The 9,176-nt window shown below is 31.5% G+C and overlaps 1 pseudogene; it reads left to right on the plus strand.

The window, feature by feature from the left end:
• Nucleotides 1-7,212: 7,212 nt before the first annotated feature.
• LOC132640461 (ethylene-responsive transcription factor ERF106-like) lies at nt 7,213-8,516 on the plus strand (annotated as a pseudogene).
• The last annotated feature ends 660 nt before the right edge of the window (nt 8,517-9,176 follow it).

Below are 9,176 nucleotides of genomic sequence, written 5' to 3' on the forward strand. Positions count from 1 at the left end.
CTCCTAGGACCTAATCTTATTTATTTAAGTCAATTTTTTTGCTTTTTATTTTTAAGGTCTACTTTTCAAAAGCTATCGAACTTGGGGACTTTTGTAGTCCTCACAATAATTTTCAAAATTTTTAAAACTTTTTAGTTAATTACTTTTAGGTCCTAACTTATTTATGTAAGTCAATTTTTTTATTTTTAAGGTCTACTTTTCAAAAACTATCGAACCTCCTACCTCATTTTTCATGTTCTTTGGTTTTCTGGTTGGTGCTTGATATCTGCATTTGAGCCCAATTAATCTAAATAATTCGCACTGTATCGCGCTTATCGGGAGGAGCCTTCCTCCAAAGATTTTTTCCATATCCATGTTCGAACCCCTAATCCCTAATTAAGAGAGAAGCAGCTCCATCCGCTGCACAAGTTAAAGTATGTATTTGTCTTAAAAGTTCATTAACTATGTATAGATTATTTATTTGGAACTAAATAACTTCAGAAAATTAGGATACATAAGTTATAAATGTCAAATTCTGGCTCCACATTTGATTTGAAGTAAATAATTTCATCAAAATGGAAGTTAAAATATTAAAGGAGTGGAATGAAAACTTTGCTTTCATATAACTACCCACTTGCGGGACTACAATGGGTATATGATTGTTGTTGTTGTTGTACACCTGTACTAACACAAATTATATTTTCTTTAATTAAAATATCTACTTTTATATCTTGAGTTTAGGCCCGGGTTCAGCACGGGCCTCACATAACTAGTATATATATATATATATACGTGCATATTATTTTGATAGCCTAAAAGCTTATGTTTATAAAAGTATTTATGTTTCAAACGAAAGATGATTTCTTTATGATTTGAATATAAATTGATTAAAAGAGCATTAAATTAATAGGATAAGTCATAGAACGAGCGGTGCTCGGTGGTTAGCCCCGGGTACCCGTCGCGGCCCCTAGCTGGGTCGTGACAATACACCACAGACTTATGAATTTCCTTTGTTACAGAATTACTCAGCCAAGCAACTACTAAGTCATTGCATCTTTGCCATTGTCGAAATAAAGGAGAGCCGGCAGAAGGCTTTTCATATGTTCCATGAATGAAATCAAGTTTATTTCGAACAGACAAGGCAACTAAAACAGATCTACGCCAACTACCATAGCAGGTTCCATCGAAAAGTTCAGAAACTAGGGATGATGCTAGTAAATCAGATGGATGGACATAAAGCGGGTGACATGGATGCGTGTAGTCATCAGGGTGAAATAGAATTCGAGATGCGGTAGAATTCGAGTTTGTAGAGTTCGTGCCCCCATTTGAGGGAATATTCTCAACGCTATCAGCTATGTCCGTAATAGCCATCAAGTAATGTGCAACTTTACACAGAAAACCACTAATACAAGGAAAATCGAAGCAGATTAAAGACAAATCAGACAAATCTCCTAAAGCTGATTCAAAATTCCAGTCAAATCGCTACATTAACGCAAACAAACCCTAGGCAATTGAGAACCCTAACACGTATTGATGTAGGTTACGAAAACCCTAGAAATCAACAAATCTAAGATGATATTCAAGATGTAAAAGAAACGAGGTTACCAATCTAGTCTTGCAACTGAAAAAAACACAGTCTTCGCGAAAACCCTAAGAAGCTACACCTCAGCAAAGCAAACCGCAAACTTCATCGGAATCAAAACTCGAAATGAAATAGAACAATGAAACCAACACTTATAGGATCGGAAACTATGACGGAGCCGGAATTCGCGATATTCCGGGCTCTGATACCATGTTGGCAGCAGAATTATCGATTAACAATTGGAAATAGGAAATCGATTTTGGGAGAAAATAGAGAGAGAAATTTTGGTATTATTCATTAGCAAATCTGTGTTACATAATGAATGGGCCGTTTCTTTTATATGTGGACCCAATGCTTATACCATTACAATAAAACAATGTGGGCCAAGCCCAGTACAAAAATAAACACAGAACAAAATGTTTGTAACTAATCCGGATGAGGTGGAATAGGTCCAACATAATGTTTCATAACTCGTTTGGACTAACTAAAAGGCCTAATAGTTGTAGTTAAGGCGAAATTGAGGTACTTGGGACTCATTTGAGGATAACGGTATATTAGGGACATGTTAACGAACGTAAGATATGGTACGAGACAGAAGCGGATCCAAAATTTGAAATTTATAGGTTCAATTTTTTAAAGATTTTTAGCATTGAACATTATATTTTTAAAGATGATTACAGGATACAAAATACAACGGCCTCTTGCTTCGTGCATCGCAGGGGCTGCCGCGCCCTATAAACTCCACAGTCAGGCCCACAAACTTAACAAAGAGCACCGGATAACTCCATTGTTTTCCATCGATAGCAATGTGTCTCATGGGAGGATTCAAATTTTCCAAGTTCATTTCATTGGATACCAAGGGCGGAGCCACATACGGTCAAAGGGGTTCATCCGAACTCCGTTCGACGGAGAATTACATTGTTTATACATGGTTAAAATGATTTTTTTTATAGATACTAGATATTGAACTCCCTTGAACTTTCTCGTATATTTACTTTTTCAATTTTGAACCCCCTTATCACAAATCCTGGTTCCGCCACTGTTGAGTACCCATGCGACACATGGGAGTCCCCTGCTGAAATGCACAGAGTTGCACTGGGCTGGAAGCATATATTTCATATGGCAGGAAAGGAATTTAAAGTGTTCCAGCAGAAGCATAGAAGTTCAAATGTTTTTTTCACCACTAGAAAAATGCAAATGCTCAACGAAGATCGATCCAATTGTATTAGTTGCAAACGTTTTCGGTGGACTTTCCATCAGAAATTATAGATTCTAGTGAAAATATTCCTTAGAAATCTACGACATTTTAATACGAGTGTTTATTTGAACTTTGTACTCAATTATACTTCTTCCGTCCCAATTTATTAAGTACTCATTTCTTTTTAGTTAGTAACAAAAAGAATGACACCTTCTTATATTTAGTAACAATTAAACTTTAAAATACTCATTTTACCTTTTAAGAAATAAATTATAACCATAAAAATATTTATGACTCATTTTAGACCACAAGTTTCAAAAGTCTTTCTTTATTTTTTAAATTCCGTGCTCAGTTAAACACCCTCACATAAATTGAGATGGAGGGAGTACTCTATCACGTTAATTAGAACATGTATTTTCATCGGATACAAGCGAAGCTTGACTTTATATGGTTAAAACTATGTTTATTACTTTCAAGTACCTCAAAATCACATCGCCTCAAAAATTTAAACCGTAAATTTTTAAAAGAATAAGTTTATTATATAATCAGTTGCTCAATTAAAATAAGTCTAGATTGAAATGCCTAAATAGAATTTGCGCGGTTAAGGGAGCGCCAACGTATTAAGCATTAAAATTTTGTTTATCACTTTCAAGTACCTCAAAATCACGTGACCTCAACTTGATGGAAATTTTATAAGATGGTGGAATTTATGACAGGTTGACCCTACTGCCTTCCACTTGTGATAAAGAAGACAGATACAGAGTCTTTTGTCGTCTTCACACTTGTGTGGTTAATTAAACCTGTAAACACCAACAAATCAATGTCCCCGTCTCCAACATCACGGGACACAGTTTGCATCAGCTCCATGCACACCCTTCTATAAGTCATGGATGACTCTAAATGATGTGAATAGAGAGAACTTAAATTAATAGTAATTAACCTATAAGTATAATTTAAGCTGATAATGTTTACGTACAGTACTTTTTTCATTTTAATTTGTTTGTTTGGATTTAACTTGACACGAATATTAAGAAAGTAAAGACTTTTAAATTTCGATCTTTAATTAAAGACATGTAGAATGTACTAAAATTTCATTTACTATTGTAGTTTTAAACATGCCATTAAAAAATGGAAATCAAAGAGTTGTCAAAAAGAAGAGAGATATTCTTTTTTAAATGGATTGAAAAGAAAAGTAAGATAAACATGTGAAACTGAGGGAGTATAATTTAACATTTCATAGAAGGTTATTCTATTTTTTGAAAAGATAGTTTTTACTTATAATTTTTAATCATCTTTTAAGTGATCCATAAGGTAAAAGTTCTTTTATACTATCAGGGTACACAAAAATCATTTGATATCTAAAATTTACTTGTGTGCAATTAATTTATGCATTATTCTTTTTAGTCCATTATTTAGATTTTGTCATTATTTTTTAAAAAAAATTGTGCAATTATAACTCTGAAAATTACCCTTCTAGACAATGTTAAACTCCAGTTCAATGTTTGCTTATTTATTCTCAACTTTTTAGATAAGTCATTAGATTGTCATTTAATATTTTCAATAACTTATAAATTTTTAGACGGTGCTCTAACATTTTTTCAAAAGATTTTCAGTTTGCTTAAAAAATATCTTTAAATTGTGGTTTAAAAAATCTATAAGTTGCAAGAGAAACAAAAAAGAGTCATTTATCTAATTTCACAAAAAGGGACCAGAAAAAACTTCTGCTAGCTTGCCACATAAAGTCCATTAAATGAGAAAGTGTTCTTTACTCGGTGTTTTTTCATTTTTAAAATTCAAACTCGAGACCTCTACTTGGGAATAAAAATATCTTATTTATCCATCACAACTTTGATGGTGACATATACAACATTGTTTTCTCTTTTCCAGCTTACTAATACTAACAGCACACCCTTGTTAAATTATAAATAACTCATACTCAAATTAATACATATATAAGGTTGCTTTCTATTTTTTCCAGCTAATGACAAACACATTGTCACACATAAATCAAAAAACAGTGTCCAAACCGTATACCCAAGGACCCCAACGCCATACCCCATCCCCTCCTGATCACCTGTGCGTGTGTGTACGTGTGTTCAACGACGTATACACAATCCTACTACCCCATATATATAGATAAGACTAGACGGGCTATGCCCGTGCTGCGTACGGGCTCAACATTTTAGATTATAGTGCATTTATGTGTATGTAGTTGTATTTGAATAGTGAATATATATATATATATATATATATATATATATATATATATATATATTATGTTCAATTTCTTTTCACATTTATTAGAGTAAGAATAAAAATAAAAAAGTAATTAAATTTTATCTTATTTTAAAATATAAATATTTTAAGTATATTTATTTTAGTAAACATAACAAATAAATGACATGGCGGAATAGCAAATACAACAGTTTAATATCTAGATTAGATCTTAGGCTAATATAAAAAAAGAAAGAAAATTGTATGATTTGACTACTTAACCTTTTGAAGAAAAGGAATTTCATTTGCTCCACTAATGGATTGATACGCACGTGACAATGAATCTATCATTATTGACTTAATGAGATATTTTGGATATTACATAAATATTGTTTGATTTTTTAATATGTGGTGCACTTTTTTTTTGGACATTATTAATTTGCATTATATATATATATATATATATTATGTTCAAAACACGATTAATATAACATTGTAGTTTGTACTCCGTATCTAAAATTTTATTATATTAGTGTTTACTACGAATACAAAGTCTGCACTTTTTTTTTTGACATTATTTTTTTTTTAATATGGGATTCACTTTTTTTTTTTTTTTTTGATATTGCTTGATTTTGTTAATATGAGATTCAATTTTTTTTACTGTGAGTTTGGAGATGGTGCGTTCCACTCTTTTTTTTTTTTTTTTTTATATTGCTTGATGTTGTTTAGTATGGATCCATCCTTTATGGGGTGCACTTTTTTTTTTGGACATTATTAGTCTGCACTATTTTTATGCATATAATATATATACATATACTATGTTCAAAACACGATTAATATAACATTATATTTTGTGCTCCGTATCTAAAATTTTATTATATTAGTGTTTGCTATGAATATAAAATTTGCACTTTTTTTTTTAACATTATATATTTTTTTAATATGGGGTTCATTTTTTTTTTTTTTTGATATTTGATCTCCATTTAATAGTATTTTTTCTTTTATGACATTAATCTCTTTTCACATTTATTAGAGTAAGGAAAAAATGAAAAAAATAATTAAATTGATAATGTTTACGTACAGTACTTTTTTCATTTTAATTTGTTTGTTTGGATTTAACTTGACACGAATATTAAGAAAGTAAAGACTTTTGAATCTCGATCTTTAATTAAAGACATGTTGAATGTACTAAAATTTCATTTACTGTTGTAATTTTAAACATGCCATTGAAAAATGGGAATCAAAGAGTTGTAAAAAAGAAGAGAGATATTCTTTTTTAAACAGATTGAAAAGGAAAGTAAGATAAACATGTGAAACTGAGGGAGTATAATTTAACATTTCATAGAAGGTTATTCTATTTTTTGAAAAGATAGTTTTTACTTATGATTTTTAATCATCTTTTAAGTGATCCAATAAGGTAAAAGTTCTTTTATACTATCAGGGTACACAAAAATCATTTGATATCTAAAATTTACTTGTGTGCAATTAATTTATGCATTATTCTTTTTAGTCCATTATTTAGATTTTGTCATTATTTTTTTAAAAAAATTGTGCAATTATAACTCTGAAAATTACCCTTCTAGACAATGTTAAACTCCAGTTCAATGTTTGCTTATTTATTCTCAACGTTTTAGATAAGTCATTAGATTGTCATTTAATATTTTCAATAACTTATAAATTTTTAGACGGTGCTCTAACATTTTTTCAAAAGATTTTCAGTTTGCTCAAAAAATATCTTTAAATTGTGATTTAAAAAATCTATAAGTTGCAAGAGAAACAAAAAAGAGTCATTTATCTAATTTCACAAAAAGGGAACAGAAAAAACTTCTGCTAGCTTGCCACATAAAGTCCATTAAATGAGAAAGTGTTCTTTACCCGGTGTTTTTTCATTTTTAAAGTTCAAACTCGAGACTTCTACTTGGGAATAAAAATATCTTATTTATCCCATCACAACTTTGATGGTGACATATACAACATTGTTTTCTCTTTTCCAGCTTACTAATACTAACAGCACACCCTTGTTAAATTATAAATAACTCATACTCAAATTAATACATATATAAGGTTGCTTTCTATTTTTTCCAGCTAATGACAAACACATTGTCACACATAAATCAAAAAACAGTGTCCAAACCGTATCCCCAAGGACCCCAACGCCATACCCCATCCCCTCCTGATCATGTACGTGTGTTCAACGACGTATACACAATCCTACTACCCCATACATATAGATAAGATATAAACTGACACAAACATAAACACAAAACACCTTCACTACACTTTTCAAACTTCAGCCAAAAAACAACCAAACAATACTGCAAATGACAACATCAGACGAAGGATTAACGTTAGAACTCATACGACAACATCTCCTGGAAGATTTCACAAGTACAGAATCATTCATCAATAGTCTCAATTCTTGTTTTTCTGATCATATCACTTCAGTAAAAACAGAGCCATCCACTTCAAATTCACTCTCAGATTCTCCCATTTCACCAATTTCCCTTTACTTCAATGATGATTTCCCTGAATTCAAAATCGAGTCGGACACTAATCTCAGCCCAACATCCGACAGCTCTGTGGGGTCCACGCCGATTTCACCGACGAGTATGTTTTATAAACTGAAAATATGACTGCATCACGTAATATTTTATGTTGAGCGGTACATTTTGGAAAATTTCCCCGAGAAAATTACGCTCTATGTCTGATGAGAGAAAATATTTACACGTTTTAGCCTATATTTTGAGTTTGTTGCCCTGTTTAGCCCATATTTGTGTATAAACACTTTTTATACACTATTATACAAGATTGATACAACTATGTATAATGTTTTCCACCCTGTTATAATGTTGTATAATATTGTACGAATTTAAATTATGACTACATGACCTAAGATTTTATGTTGGATTGTATATTTTTGGAAATTTCCTTTTTTGTGATCCTTTTTTATAGCTTCTCAGTTACAAGCATTCTCTCGTTACTTTGGGTGTCTCATTTATAATTTTTATTATATTGGCATTACTATAGTGGAATTAAAAAAATGGGCTTAATTTTTTAAACTTCTTATTACTTGTAGGAGTACTGAAGAAAAATTACAGAGGAGTAAGAAGAAGGCCATGGGGGAATTCGCGGCAGAGATAAGAGATCCAAGTAGAAAAGGATCGAGGATTTGGTTAGGTACATTTAATACTGATATGGATGCTGCTAGAGCTTATGATTGTGCAGCATTTAAGATGAGAGGAAGAAAAGCTATTCTAAATTTCCCATTGGATGCCGGTAAATCTGGTACTCCAGCGAATATTGGCCGGAAAAGGAGAAGAGAAAACTAGATGGAGTTGGTGGAGATGATGAATTTGTAACGATGTTGTGTTTTTTTTTTTTTTTTTTTTTTTTAGAGAAAGAAAAATGTGTGAAGTATGTTAATTACTGAGAGGCCGTTTGGTAGCTGGTTAGAAGCTAAGTTGTATAGGTATTAAATTCTGCATAAGTAATACCATGTTTAGTGGCATATTTTTGTTACGTATAAAAAACTCAACACATCTAGTTCGGTGTTTAATTTACAATTTAAAAACCCGCATAACTAATACATATATAGGTCATGAGAAAATCTATGTATAAATAATAGATGAATAACTTAATTCTGCATAACTACTCTCTCTATAAAAATAATACATAAATTCTCTCATAATAAGTCTCTGTATTATTAATATCTGCATAACTCTAACCAGCTACCAAACGACCCCTTAAGAGATCCAAGTAGAAAAGGGTCGAGGATTTAATTAGGTACTTTTGATATTGATGTGGATGCGGCTAGAGCTTATGATTGTGCAGCGTTTAAGATGAGAGGGAGAAAAGTTATTCTGAATTTCCAGTTGGATGCTAGAAAATCTAGTTCTCCGGCGAATATTGGCCGGAAAAGAAGAAGAGAGAACAAGATGGAGTTGGTGGAGATGATGAATTTGTAACGATGCTTAAGTTTTTTTTCTTGGCTTAGGAGAAAGAAAATGTGTGAAGTATGTTAATTACTTAGGGGTCGTTCGGTAGCTGGTTAGAAGCTAAGTTGTATAGGTATTAAATTTTGCATAAGTAATACCATGTTTGGTAGAATTTTTTTGCTACATACAAAACTCAACACACATAATTCAGTGTTTGATTTGCAATTTAGAAACCCGCATAACTAATACATGTATAGGGTATAAGGAA

This window comes from Lycium barbarum, chromosome 5 (assembly GCF_019175385.1).
Source record: "Lycium barbarum isolate Lr01 chromosome 5, ASM1917538v2, whole genome shotgun sequence".
Classification (NCBI taxonomy): domain Eukaryota; kingdom Viridiplantae; phylum Streptophyta; class Magnoliopsida; order Solanales; family Solanaceae; genus Lycium; species Lycium barbarum.